The 15269-nt window shown below is 43.6% G+C and overlaps 1 protein-coding gene and 1 pseudogene across 11 annotated transcripts in view; one reads left to right on the plus strand and one right to left on the minus strand.

Annotated features, from left to right (window-relative positions):
- Positions 1-15269, plus strand: part of ATXN7L1 (ataxin 7 like 1) — a 268063-nt gene that overhangs the window by 48988 nt on the left and 203806 nt on the right. The gene's annotated exons all lie outside the window — the stretch shown is intronic.
- LOC116550345 lies at positions 6357-7114 on the minus strand (annotated as a pseudogene).

Below are 15269 nucleotides of genomic sequence, written 5' to 3' on the forward strand. Positions count from 1 at the left end.
GCTTAGTTGTTTTTTCTTGGTGGCCATGTTGTGTTATCTTCTTTGACCATCCTGTGTTTTCTTCCATATTGCACTTCTGCAAAATAGTCACAATTTACATTCCTTCATTTCTCTGGCAAATCACAAGACTCCCATATTGTATGTTTGTTCCAAATGCCTCTATTTTTGAGATATACATCTATGTAATAAAATGCTATTTTCTTAGCACAGTGATAAATCATATTACAGGCCAGGAAGTCAAGTTTGGATGACACCACCAACATTGGCAGAGAACCCAAATTAGCACATTAGAACCATGCGGTCATAGAATTGGACAGTTGGGAAGGACTCCACCTCCTCGTTTTATAGATGAAGCAACTAAGACCTAGACATCAAAGTGTCTTGCTCAACCAGACACAGTTGGCTAGTGATAGAGGTTGAGCCAGAACCTGTATCTCTAGGCTGGTGTTCTTATTATGTTTTTATTAAACTGTTTATGTGCTTTGTTTTCCTCAGAATAATACATGTATAGTTTAAAAACCAAGTTGTACTAAAAACTTAATCCAGTGCCAGTTCCTTGCCCTGTCTCTGCCCATTGCTAGTCTTGTCTCCCTAGAGGCAACCACTTTTCACCTTTTAGCTGCTTCTTCTAGCATTTACTCCGTATCTCCATGAAATGTGTGTATATGAGTACATCTTCATATATCAGTTTTTGGTATTTCAGTGACCTGTGAACCTTCCATCACTGTAGAGGAGGGTTTGGCTGTCATATCTCTACCCCCTCTCCTTCTTCCATCCCTTCCCTATGGCTTTTCAATTCTCAGTGAAGGTATATGGTTATATCAAGCTTGTAAATATCAAGTGTCTGAATCTGTCCAGTTTCTAAGTCAAATAACAAGCTCAGAAAATGAGAGACACTGTACATCCAAATGTATTTGGTTTCTGGGTTTCAGATATGAGTAGTGGAATTTCAAATGATGAGGAACAGATTTCAAAAAAGTATCCAAATCTGTTCCCTTCTAAAGGATGAAGGCTAAGCGTTTGGATAGTGAGAGGCATCTATACTGTTCACTTACAGAGCCAAGGAATATTTATTTCCTTGTGTCTTAAAAACATGCTTATTGATTCTGTCTTTATCTACCAATATTAGGCAATATTACCTCGTATGTAGGTTTTTGCTTGTCCTAAAATTATTGCCTCATGGGTTTTACTTGTATTCTTATCTATATGTTTGCCCTTAATTTTGCCCACTAGACTGGGCATATCCTGTCACTGTTTTTTTGCTCAGCTGGTCAGACATACTGAATAAACCCATCAATTCCCCTGTATTTTCTGGAGCCCAGTAGGCCCTTGGCCTGCTATGCTGCTATGCTGTGACAATGGCCTCCCTCCCTATTGTCCTGGGAAGTCCACTGACCGGCAGCTTGTCTTCTTCTGCTTGATTTACTCCCTCTTTTTCTGGGACTAATCTTCCAGGGGCATCCTACATAAAAGATAACTTTTTGGGGTCTTCAAAATATGGAAATATCTTGGATCTGTCCACAGACTTGATTAGTAATTTGGTGGCTACAGAACATTCAAAATTGGAAATAATTTTCACTTGGGATTTTAAAGCCATTTTTGTATTGTCATCTAGCTCTAGAGTCACTCTTAATAGGAGATGCCAGTTCTATGTGAGACCTCTTTTGCTCTCTGAAAGCTTTTAGGATCTTCTCTGTATCACTGTTGATCTGAAATTACTTGATAATGTGCCATGGAGGTCTTTTTTCTTTCTTTGGGTTGGGCACTCCACTGGTGGGCCCTTTTAATTTGGAAATGCATCTTCTTCAATTCTGGAAAATGTTCTTATAGTGGTGATGTTTTGTTTTGTTTTGTTTAATTTCTTCCTTCCCATTTACTTGGTTTTCTTTTTCTAGAATTCCTTTTGTCAGATATCGGAACTCAAGGAGTCTAAAACTCTATCAATTTCCTCTGTGTTTGCTTTTGTTTTCTTTTTTGAAGACTCTTACACGCCTTCTAATAAAATTTTTATGTCACCTGTCATATTTTTAATTTCTAAAAGTTTTTTATTGTTTTCTGCTTTTTCTCTTGCTGTTGCATCCTGGTTTTGGTTTCTCTGTCTGAGGACATTAATAAGTGTTTTTGAAGTTCTCTTCTACTCATTGTATAGCTTCCATATTCCTCTATTCCTGTCATTGTGTCAGTCTGTTTCATGTAGGTGCTTTCTTTAACTGTCTGGTGATCCTTGGTCATTCATATTTAAGAGTGAGGCACTACAAGTGGCTGGGAGGTTTAGGGTGTTTTAGTAGAGCTTTTTAACTGGTGGCCCATTGTACAGGGGGATTACATTGTGAACTTATCATTTCTTTGGAGAATTTTCAGTTGCCAGCATATAAAGGCCTTTTCTTAAAAGAATTTCTCACTGTTTTTTCAGAGATGAATTCTCCCCTTTCCTACCTGGAGGGTGCTCCAAGCACAGATGGAGGAGAGACCCAAGGGCATCACGCCTGAGAGTGGCCACCCTCACTCCGTCCTCTCCGTTTAGCCTGCCCATCACCCCATCCCTTCACCATGCCTCCTGTCCCCTGGTCTGGATCCTCTTCTAACCCATCTCTCTAGTAATCAACCTTCAGACTCAAGCAGTCTCCCCTCACATCACCCCTGCCATCTGAAGTACATAGTGCCTTCAGTTCCCAGGCCTCCCAAGAGTTATATCCCAGGCAGATATGCTCAGTTTGCATCCTACTCCTTTCTTAGACACATAGGTCACCGTATCCTCCACTCTACTCAGTCAGCAATCACTCCTCACCTGTCTTCCAAAACCATGCCCTTGTTTGCTGATATCTCCCATTTCTATTGTCTTTGAACTCTTTTTCACTCCTTTACTGTCATTTTAGGAGTGTCTTGGTCAAGAGGAAAGATAAAATTAAGGAGTAACCATTAATCCACCGTTCATTCAGCCAGTCAACAGCTGGTGGAACCAAGTGGGTTCCAGGCAGTGCTGGGGATGGAGCAGTGAACAAATCAAACAATAATTCCTTCCTTCTTAAAACTTCCAATATAGTGTTTATTGGAAGTGCCATGCTCTTAAATGCCACAAAGTGGCAAGTCTAGTAACATAAACTGATAAAAAGAAGCTTGGGCTTATTAAGATTCAAGAACCAATGTGCAAACGCCTGGGAACCCATATGGTTACTTGAACCTCAGCTGTTTGTAAGTGATCACAAATGATACTGGAAATGGGGGTGTCTCTGCTTATGAGCTGGGAGCCGTCATGTTTGCATAGCACTGGAAAGCCTTTGACAACAAAAGATGATTCATGTCAGCCTTAGACTTTGTAGGAGATAGAGGACACCTTCTGCTACTCTAGAAAATCAGGATTATGACTTCACAAGGTTGTGGTGTAATCTGAAGATTACAGACCAATAAAAGTTCCTGACCAAAAGTAACCAATAATAGCAAAAAAGCAGAAGGATCTATTAATCTCCAGGATTAGTAAGACTCCTCTTTAGAGCTGTAGCTTCTAAGCTATTTTAATCATGCACCCTTATCAGTAAAAAATTTTTGGAGCTGGAACCCAAGAGGATGAGTATTTATTTTAAATTACATGCACATATAAGTCTAATACATTAGTGATACTATGAAACAAAAGTTAAAAGTTAAAAGGACAAGCTAAAAATAACTAGAAGTAGAAGATGTAATATGTTTCCCCATCCTAATAGATCATCTTGGGCATGTAAAACAAACAACTCACCGGGAGAATGGAAATGAGGATTTGGTCATACCATACATCCACCATTGCTTAGCTATGGAATATTGAGCAAGCTACTTAATTCTAAGCCTCAGTTTCCTCATTTGTAAAGTTGTAATAAAAATACTACAGTTTCCCTGGCTTCCTCATAGGGTGACTGTGAGGGTGAAATGGGCTCTGAAGGTGTTTTATAAACTGCAAGGCACTCAGCACTCAACATGCAAACCCACACATGGACACAGGGAGGGGAGCATCACACACTGAGGTCTGTGTGGGGGGACTAGGGGATGGACAGTGGGGGGTAGGGAGTTGGGGAGGAATAACATGGGGAGAAATGCCAGATATAGGTAATGGGGATGGAGGCAGCAAACCATATTGCCATGTATGTACCTATGCAACAATCCTGCATGTTCTTTACATGTACCCCAGAACTTAAAATGCAATAAAATATATATATATATATATAAAAGAAAATAACTTTCCCACCAAATATTCCTTCAATAACACAGAGAAAAAAAAATATGCAAACCCAATTGTGTGACCAGTTAGCCAGCTACATGCCCCAGCCAATGACTTCTCCCTGAGATTATTCCGTCACTCCAGATATCCTTCCTGCTGATCTAAGAAGTAATGATGTGAAGGAGGACAAGAGAAGCAGTGAAAGTCTCTAATCCCTGCTTAAAAAAAGAGATAAAACCAAAAAGCAACCCAAGCCCAAATTCTGCAGCTAGTCAGTACCATCCACTCCATTCACAGAAGAGCAGCTTTCTCCCTACAGCTCCAAGGGTGTTATGTTTTCCACACTATAGATGTTATGGATTTATTTTCAGAGACAGGGTCTTGCTGTGTTGCCTAGGCTGCCTTAAACTCCTGGGCTCAAGCAATCCTTCCATGTCAGCCTCCCAAGTAACTGGAACTATAGCTGTGTGCCACTGCACCCAGCTGACGTTACAGATCTTGAGAAAGTAAATCTATTGTTGAGAAGCAGCAATGTTGTTCCTGAGACTGGAAGAATTTCAGTGTGTTCAGCTGAAGTATAGGGAAGGGCTCTATGGTCTCAGCAAGACAATTATGTGGGCTGCCTGGTGGCAAGTTACTAAGCCCTATAGCAGTGTCACTGAAAGGTGTCTGGTGCTTACACACTTGGAGTATGTGCAATGTCACCATATTGCAAAACTGTACTTCTGGCATCAACCAAAGTAGAAGATTAATTATGCAAGGGGAAAATAAGATGTTCCAAGCACCAGTTAATGGAAGTGTTATGAGAACAGAAGCAATCATCACAGTTAAATGTACTGAGCACTTGCTTTATGCCAGCCTGTACAAGGTGTGCCACATGTGATCCCATTCAGTCCTCACTGTTTTGATTTCCATTTTGCGGTTCAAGAAACTGAAGTTGAGAGAGGTTAAATAACTTGCTCACAATCATGGTGGAGCTGCAGTTCAAATTCAGCTTGATCTGTCTCCAAAACATGTACCTGAAACCACCCTACTCGTCCACTTATCAAAAGAGTTCTTCTACATTTTCATCTTTGTCAGTGACTCCTCTCTCTGATTTCCATATAACCAATCTTCTGTGCCGTTCAACAGGACAAAACTGGAAGGAGACTAGTGATCTCCTGTGTTGGCCACTATTCTGAGGTTAGAAACCCAGACTCGCTGCACAGGATCTTAAAAAGCAGCAGAATCTGTGTTAGTCAATTTTTTTTACATGACTCTAAAGGAAAAACTGAGACCTCGCAATTTATAAAAACAGAGGTTTCATTGGCTCATGGTTCTGCAGGCTGTGCAGGAAGCATGGCACCAACACCTGCTCGGCGTCTGGTGAGAGCCTCAGGAAGCTTACCATCATGGCAGAAGGCAAAGCAGGAACAGGCATGTCACATGGCGAGAATGGGGACAAGTGGGTGGAGGGTAGGTCCTAGACTTTTAAACAACCAGATCTCACATGAACTGAGCGATAACTCACTTATCACCAAGGAGATGGTGCTAAACCATTCATGAGAGATCCACCCCCATGATCTAATCACCTCTTACCCGGACTCGCCTTCGACATTAGGAATCATATTTCAACATGAGATTTGGAGGAGGTGCACATCCAAACCACATCAAGGTGACATATTGGTTTATTATAATTGACTCTTCCAAGGACTTGGAGGGAAATTTGCAATTAAAAAAACCAAACCGTCCCCTTTTACTGCAAACTGGAGTGCAAGTAAGAAGGCATTAGTCAGCCCGACAGAAGGCAGCTCCATGGCCAAGCTTTGTTGTGCTGAGAACCACAGCTCTCTGTCCAGCCAAGCTGCAGCCTCATTAAGGGGCCAGGTAAGCCTTGGAGGTCCTGCCCCAGCTTTAACACCTTCCCCCAACTGCCCAGCACGTTCCTCACCTCACGCCCATCCCTGAGCACTCACTTTTCACTACTTCCAAAAAGCCTTGCACTCTGGAAGGACACTAATCTATCGGTCATCCATACCCCAATATGAATATTAAGCCAATATGTAACTAGTATATGTACACTTTGATGATTTTCTTGAATATTAGTTTGAAGGGCTTTGCTTCTATTGCTTTGAACTATAGGCATTAGGGTCAGATGGGGTGGAGGACATCTGAATGAGGCACACACTTTTTTTTTTGAGGAATGAACAGTCTTTACTGGGCTCAGACCAGGAGTCCATGGGTCTTGAGGACCTCTGTGTATTTGTGAGTTTTCTTCTCCACATTCTTTTCAGCACATTTCCATAGGCTTACGAACGGTTTCTTCTTCTGGTAGTGGATCTTGGCCTTCTCCTGCGTCTTCTTCTTCAGGGTGATGCCACTGCCTGGTACTTCCAGCCAACCTCATGAGCCAGGCGCCCCAGGTAGACAGACTTTCTTGTAGATTTCACATGCACAACCTTGAGGGTAGCAGGAACCACCATCTGCTTTTTCTTGTCCTAGGGTGGAGGGATGCCATCAGACACCTTGAGGCGGTCCAGGGCAGCCTGGCCTCACTTGGCCTGGTGGGGCAGCCATGCCTTGAGGTCCGCCAGAAAATGCGGCCAGAGGCCTGGAAGTGGTAGGGGCCTCGGGAAGGGTTGGTGTTCTTCTCCAGGTTGGTGTTCATCTGCTTGCAGAGGAAGGCCAGGTACTTCAACTTGTTTCTGTAGAAACTGCCAGAAATGTTGATGCCCTCGTAGCATAAGACAGCCACCTTCTGGCTTAGCAGTACTTATTTAGCCACAATGGCTGCCAAGCGGCACAGGAAATGGCTTCAACCGTGGAGCACCAGGACCTACTCCTCCGCCATCCTTTGCAGCTGCCTGGGAAAGTGCACTTTTGTTTTCATTTTGCTTTGCTCTAATTGTAAACTTTTTTATTGTTAATTATCTAACATATGGCCGGGCGTGGTGGCTCACTCCTGTAATCCCAGCACTTTGGGAGGCTGAGGCGGGTGGATCACAAGGTCGGGAGTTTGAGACCAGCCTGGCCAATGTGATGAAACCCCATCTCTACTAAAAATACAAAAATTAGCTGGACATGGTGGTGCATGCCTGTAGTCCCAGCTACTCGGGAGGCTGAGGCAGGAGAATGGCTTGAACCTGTGAGGTGGAGGTTGTAGTGAGCTGAGATCGCACCACTGTACCCCAGCATGTGCGACAGAGCAAGTCTGTCTCTGTGTGTGTGTGTGTGTGTGTGTGTGTGTGTGTGTGTGTCTCCAACATAGACAGGTTATTAAAAATAGCCAACCGAAATACGGAAAGCTTCATAAAACAAATGTACAAACTCATATGAGGCCATCACCCTTTGCAGGGTCACCAAGGTGCCATTTGTGATCCCCTCCAGTGACTGATCCTGAAATTTAAAAACCAAAATAAATCCACTGGGTAGATTGGCTGTGCCCATGTGTTTAACAACAAGGGATAGAGTCATAGTCTTTTCTAGCTGCAGTGTTTGGAGGTCTTGCATGGCTCTGGTACCCCAGTTTTTAGGTAAATCATTTCTCCTGCATACATTATGCATTTTTTTAATGCAGCTTTATCCTAATACATGCCAGCCTCAATGCATGCTGCATCTTTGAAGGGTACAGACTTACCAGTAGGGCCCAAACTTTTGGAGACCTCCTTTTCTGAATTATCTTAAGTTGGTAAGACAGCTAGATCGTTCCTTTCTTTTAAACCAAAGCTGTGTTAGAGCAGCTGATCATTCAGCCTTGAATTTGGGCCATTACAGAGTTAAACCCTGAAAGAGTCATTTTCTTTTACCTTGAACATTCTGATACAGTTTCACTGGCTCTAACTCTATTTCAAAAGACAAGGTGCTAGGCATGGTGGCTCACATGCTGTAATCCCAGCACTTTGGGAGGCCAAGGCAGGAGGATCCCATGAGGATCGCTGACCTACATGGCAAAACCCCATCCCTACAAAAAATACAAAAATTAGCTGGGTGTGGTGGCAAGTGCTTGCAGCCCCAGCCACTCAGAAGGCTGAGGCAGGAGGATTGCTCAAGCCTGGGAGGCAGAAGTTGCAGTGTACCAAGGTCTCCCCATTGCACTCTAGCCTGGGCAACAGAGTGAGACCCCCCCCATCTCAAAAAAAAATTTTCTAATTAAAAAAGACAAGGATTTTAGCCTAGGAAGCTTGTTAGATTGAGAGTCTGGTATACAGCACTCACCAGGATGCTTTTGGAATGCTTGTGAAACCTCAGTGATTTTCTTACAGCTCCATTTGATTTTATATTATTTTAACTTCTTATTTGGAAATAATTTCAAATTTCCAAAAGCATATCGAAAATAAGAATAGTACAAAGAACATCCTATAGCCTTTACCCAAATTCAACATTTATTTATTTATTGAAACAGGCTCTTGCTCTGTTGCCCAGGCTAGAGTGCAGGGGTGCAATCGAAGCTCACTGTAACCTGGAACTCCTGGCTCAAACAATTCTCCCACCTCAGCCTCCAGAGCAGCTGAGACTGTAGGTGTGTACCACTGCATCAGCTAATTTTTTAATTTTCTTTTTTTTTAGAGATCGAGGTCTCGCTGTGTTGCCCAGCCTGATCTCCAATTCCTGGCCTCCCATAGTGCTGAGATGAGAAGTGTGAACCATTGCCCCTGGCCCAACTGTTGTTAACATTTTGCTCCATTTACTTTGTCCTTCTGTTTCTTGGGGGTAGGGAATGGGGCGGGGGTGGGGGTGGGGGTGAGCGAGAGAGAGAGCGAGAGCAATCCAGATTTATTTTTAATAGTCACACATAATATTTCTCTGAACCATTTGAGGGCAAGTTACATTCTTCATGGTATTTTACCAATTACTTCAGTGTGTGTCTCCTAAGAATAGGAATATTCTCTTACATAACCTCAGTACAGTTTTCAACTTCAGTAAATATAACATCCAGGCATTTACTTTAATATAATCAGAAGAAAAAACCACCAACAGTCAGTGGTTTATTTTTTCTACACACTGAACAGTAGGCTTCCATTTTCTTTCTTCCGAAGATTGCCATGTGCTTTGCATATGGCAATCTTCAAGTCTAATTGTTTCAATCTTATTGAAATTGCTTTCTCCTGTATCAACAATAGGTAGAGAGTGTCTATTGACATCTCTGTTTTCAATCGTATGTTTGTTTACTTTCTGTCCTCATTAGGGTCTCTAAACACATCAGAGAGATAATAAAAATAAATATCCCATCCCACTCCCAGGCCTTGGAAATGAGAGAGTAAACACAAGTATAATTTAACACTTTCCTAGTCCGAAGGGAAGATGTTGCCTTTTTATGTCTATGGTCCTTAAGGAGGAGAAGCTCTCTGTCAAATAAAATACCCTTTGTATCCTCTTTGATGAGCTTCCCCTCCTTGACTGACTTTCACCGTTAACCCTGTCCGCTGGGGTAAAGTGCTGTTGAGTGACCCATGCCTGTTCCCCCCTGTTTTCTAAATTCAGCCGTCAGTGTTTGTGTCAGCTGTCATCAGCTGCATCTCAACGTGCTCCCCACTCTCTGCAGGGTTCTTGGCTTAGAGAACTTAGCTTAGAACTCCTTAGAGTTCTTGGCATGTCCCACGTAGGAATTGAACCTTCCAGAGCATTCCAGCTCCCAACTGGAGGCGAGACGGCACACACATTTCCTGCTGGGGCCTCTGCTTGGGCCGGGAACAGGTATAGTGAGGGTGGCAGCAATGTTGGGAAAGTTCTTGGCAGCCGGGCCCCCTCCCTGAGGGCTGCGGCTAAGGGAGCATTGCAGGAGTGCTGTGCTTGGAAGTTTGCAGCAGCAGGAAAATCACATTTATAGATTCTGAATCTGAACGATTTCACGCTGAGAATTTTGTAATACTTCCTCTTTCTTCTCCTCCACCCTAACCTCTCATTTTGAGTTGCCCTGTCACCTCATTTCTCCTATTAAAAGCTGGTTTATATAAAAATTTCAAGGCAGTGTATTCTTCCTTAAATTGTTTTCTATCAGGGTTTTCTAAAAGCAGTTTAAAATTCAAACAGCAGTGCCCTTCTCAGACTCTCTCTGGCCCCCAGGCCCTCTCCCCAAACAACCTCTTTAATATCTTTTTGCTATTTTTTCTGGTGTTGACCCCTCTAAACTAGATACTTAGACTGCGTTCCTAATTTATTGGTTTTAAACATGACCTACTGACTTCCCATTAGAGAATTGGGCCCTCTTGTACCACCCGCCCTCACTTCTCCCCATCCTCCCAGTGGAGCTATACAGGCGGGCAAAATTCATGGTCAGTGTTTACAGTATGTTGATGATTTAAATATTATTCACTAGGGAGCCAACTATGGTTCTGGGATTAGGTTTCCTTTCTTATATAACTTTTTGTTTTCCTTTGAGTTAATAATTGCCTTTAAAAGACTGCTTTGTCTGTGAGTTGCCCATTGCACATTCTCCCAAATGCCTACCCATGGCATCTGCCAGATGCTCACAAGCACCCTGTGAACTCTCGATCCCCAACTCCCGAATCCTCCTCCTTCTGCTCCATCCTGGACTTGTCATTCCCTAGGCAAGCTGCCGAGCATCGTGCGGGGACTTCCTTTCGCTGTACCTCTGAGGCTTAGATCTCTGTTTTTCTTGGACCTACTTCCTACTTTTTAATTTGTCCATTTTAGGGAGGGAGTGTATCCTCTGACAGCTTCCTGAGAAAGAGTGCCTGGAAGGCAAAGTTTTTGATGCCATGTGGGTCTGAAAGTGCCTTTGTCCTTCCCTCAGTCTCAATGATGGTTAGTTGGTTGCAGCGTTTTCACTTGAAAAAAATTTCCCCTCTGAATTTTGAAGCTAACACTTCACTGCCTTTCAGCTTCTGGTGTTACTAATGAAAAGCCCAGAGCCATTCTGAGTCCTTGATGCGACCTGTTTTTCTCTCTGGAAGTTTATGAGATTTCCTCATTATTTTTTTTTTTTAAGCCAAGTGATCTCAATGTAGAACATTTAAGGATTTCAGAATCACACAACTCTTAATCATAAGGTAGAAAGTCAGCCTGCAGTGTACATACCTTTTTCTAGAGCCAAGCACAAAATGCAAATGTGAGATTTCTATGATTCCTGACTCTCAGATGGTCTTGCACCTGGTACTTCTCCCCCTCTTCACGCCATAATACCTGGTTCTTCAGGCACAAGTAAGCAGTTTTCAGAATGTCTGAGAGAGAGGAAATGAACACCTTTATATACGTGTAAGAGTGATTTCACATCTTTTCCCTAAGAGACAAAACTGAGGTGGAGATAGAGGAATAGGATAGAGGAATAGCATCGTGGGCCCCCCTCCCCAGAAAGGACCCCAGTCCCATCCACTGCCCCCAACCCTGTTTTAGCAGCAGTTCCATTTCTATGTTTCCTGTAAATGATATTTTGTAACAGTCCTGTAAACTGATTGTTCTAGACTGGCAATTTCTGTGAAACCAAGTAATAAAGACAAAGCCCCAGGAAGAAGCCATTCAGAACATTCTCTTCTTATTTAAAGAATGTATTTGTACTTGAGATTTTCTGTATCTTTTCTGAATGCTTAGCCATGAGGAGTGAGAGACAATTTAAAATGTTATCTTTTAAATTCTGCAAGTATTTTGCAACTCTGTCAATCCCCCTTCTGGCTCTTCTTCTGTCCTTTCTCATACATGATTCTTCTTCACATGTACTTTAAAGGATTTCTAAGCATCAGAGTCAGCAAGTCCCTGAAATGAAGAAGGCATTGAGAAGTAGAAGAAAAAACTAAAAACAAAAAGCACCTGCCTGAAAGTCAAGTAATCATAAAGAACCTATTAGTAACCTAAAATATGTAAATATAATCCAATAGTTATGCTAATGTATGTGGGCATCCTAACTTTTCATATTCCTCAAACATAGACCCTGGGAAGAAAAAAACCCTGCTGGAAAGCACTTCTTCAGAAGGGGATGGGGAGAAGGGAGAGAAACTTCAACGTCATCATCATCATCATTGCCACCAAAGCTTCAAGTGGTGGGAGACAGGGCAAAGATAAAGTTTATTGAGTTTTTAGAAATTCACTAGGATGAGGACAGTGAATTGCCAAGTCAGTTTCCCGGGGGGTGGGGGGGGGGCATCGGCACAGCTACTGGCATTGCTGTGACCACGGTTGGAGGCCCAGTGAGAGAAAACACTGGGTGGCCTACAGGTAGAGAGCGTACATCTTGAAGGGCAGGGTCTGAGTACCTGATGGATGTGGGATCCTACAGAGAATGGAGACTGCTACAAAGCTGGTTTTATTCGACTGATTTCCTGAGGACGACATCTCCTCTGGAAAGACAGCTTTTGTGTAAGGTGAAATGGAGGAAGAGAGGAGGAAAGTATTGAGGTTAGAGGGGCATTAAAAAGAAAGATTTGAGACTCAGAAGGGTGAGACTCATACTGGTGGGAGGAAATTGGAGTCCAGGATAGACGGGGAAATTATCAGAACGCCCAGCTATCTCAAGTTCAGAATTCAGGTTCAGATAATGATATCCTAGGACACTGGGAAAAATAGAGAGAGAAATGGAATTGCTTTTGGTAAGCTTAGCAGAGTCAGAGAGAAAAGGAGAGGTCACAAAAAACAGAAAGTGGCCAAATGATTTTCTGGTTTCCAGGAAAGGGGGGAAAAAACCCTTAATTTCAGAATTTTCAGAGAAAGGAAGAGTCCAGTGTGCATTATTAAAATTTTTGATTATGAATTCTAGAAAAGAAGGTAGTGAATGCCAGGAGCCAACCTGAGTTTAGTAAGAACTGTGTAGACCAGAGAAATCTCCTTTTCTCCTGGGCTGGCAGACCAGGGAATATTATAGGTATAATGTCTCTGGTTTTAACAAAGCATTTGGCAAAGGATCTGCCATGAAATGTATGCGGAAAAGATGGAATCCACATGAAGTCATATAAGTAGGTAAATTTACAACAAGTTGAAAGGCAGTACCTGTGGAGAAGTCACTGAGAGCAAGGATCTTTGTGTGGTGGGGTTGTTTGGTTTGGTTTGGTTTGGTTTGGTTTTGAGACAGAGTCTTACTCTGTCACCCAGGCTGGAGTACAGGGGTGTAATCATAGCTCACTGCAGCCTCAACCTCCCAGGCTTAGATGATCTCTTCCCATCTAAGCCTCCCTAGTTGCTAGGACCACAGGTATGTGCCACCATGCCCAGATAAATTTTTGTGCTTTTTCTAAAGACAGGATTTCATCATGTTGTCCAGGCTGGTCTCACACTCCTGAGTTCAAGTGACCTGCCCGCCTCAGCCTCACAGAGTGCTGGGATTACAGACATGAGCCACCATACCCAGCCAGATCTTTGTTTAGTTAACTGATGAATTCCCAACACCTAGAACAATGCCACCGTGGGTGCTTAATACATATCTGTATGAGGGGGCCGTAACTGAGCCAGAGGTACAACTGTAGGGAAATGATACAGGCTTCTTTCCTGCCCCTGCCCGGCTTTGTTTTGCATTAAGGACTTGAGTAAAGACATTGATGATGTGCTCAGTGAAGTTTGTGGAGAACAGAAAGCAAAGCCTGAAAACTAGTATAGAAACTGATAGAACCAAGACCCGAATATCTCACTAGTCTGAGTTAGATTTCTCAAGATCTAAAAGTTTCATAAGAATATATGTAAACTGCTCTTCTTGAGACTTGAAAATCAACTGAACAGGTACAAGAAGGGGAGATATAACTTAAGAAACCTTACTTTTAAAGTTCATATGTTTTCGTTGACTCCAAACTTAGTGTTAATACGGGTTATGATGTAGCTTCCAGAAGAGGTCCATGTCAGCTATCCATGTTTGGATTCATCAGTTTCAGCAAATGCTTCTTGCAGGCCAGCTCTGTGCCAGAGCCTGGGCTGGGGAGCCAGTGGTGTACAGAGACAGGCATCTCCATCAACCCCGGGACAGGAGGTCAGCACTAGGGTTGAGGCAAGGGTAGCATCCTAGGGGGCTTGAGAAGGGGGCAGGGTGCCTCCCTGTGCCTGGGGTGGTCCAAAGCATCACAGGGCAGGGAACCTCTTAGGCTGAGACCCAGCAAGCAGGAGGGCAAGGGATAGCCGGCAGAGGAGACAACTTGTCTGAAGACAAGGGGTGGAGGCAGTTGAGGGTGGTATGTTCAGTGGGCTGTCTGGGGCTTAGCCTGTGATGGGGAGAGGAGAGGTGGCTGCAGGCAGGTCAGCAGGGAGGCCTTGGCCCACCAGGAGCCGTGGGAGCCACGGGAGGAATGCAGGCCCCAGGACTCTGCGCTCTGGGTTTTTCTCCTACCTCCTGGGCTGCCCCAACTCAGATTCCTTTGATAGTTTCTGCTCGTCTGAGTCTCAACTTTGGAGTGCCCCAGGCTCAGTCCGTGGCCCTCTTCTCTTCCCGTATATACCGTTATGCCTTTCTGCCCTCATCCAGCCCCATGGCTGTAAGTGGGTTCTATTTGCAGATGAGTCCCAGACTTCGTCAGCAGCCTGGGCCTCTTTCCCAGACTCTGGACTCAGAAGTCCCACCGCCTTCATGACATCTTCAGCATTTAACATGTGGAAAACTGAACTGTTAGCTTACCCCTTATAGTTTGCTAGGGCTGCCACAACAAAGTACCATAAACTGGTGGCTTAAAATAACAAAAATGTATTTTCTCTCAGTTCTGGAGGCTGAAAGTCCCAAGTCAAGGTGTTAGCAGGGCTGCACTCTCTCTCTGAAGGTTCCGGGCAGAATCTGTTGCACGCCTTCCTCTTTGCTTCCGGTGTGCTGGCCATCCTTGGCTGTCTGTTTCTTGCAGCTGCGTCAATCCCAGCTTTGCCTTCTTTATCACGAGGTGTTCTCCCTGTCCACCTTCACGTCGACTCCAGGCCTGTCTGTGTCTCTTCTCCTCATCTTATAAGGACACCAGTGACATCGGATAAAGTCCCAGCCTAATGACCTCATCTTGATCACTTCTGCAGAGACCGTCTTTCCAAATAAGGCCACATTCACAGGTATGGGATATAGGACTTCCCCATGTCTTTTCAGGGATCCTGTAACTTTGTTCATCTGCAGCCTTCCCAGGTTAGCTGACAGCCACTTCATTCATCCAGTTACTTTGGACAGAACTCTTGGCATCATCCTTGACTCCCATCTTTT

The sequence above is a fragment of the Sapajus apella genome, unplaced genomic scaffold (genome assembly GCF_009761245.1).
Source record: "Sapajus apella isolate SASKATOON/1434 unplaced genomic scaffold, GSC_monkey_1.0 scaffold7, whole genome shotgun sequence".
Classification (NCBI taxonomy): domain Eukaryota; kingdom Metazoa; phylum Chordata; class Mammalia; order Primates; family Cebidae; genus Sapajus; species Sapajus apella.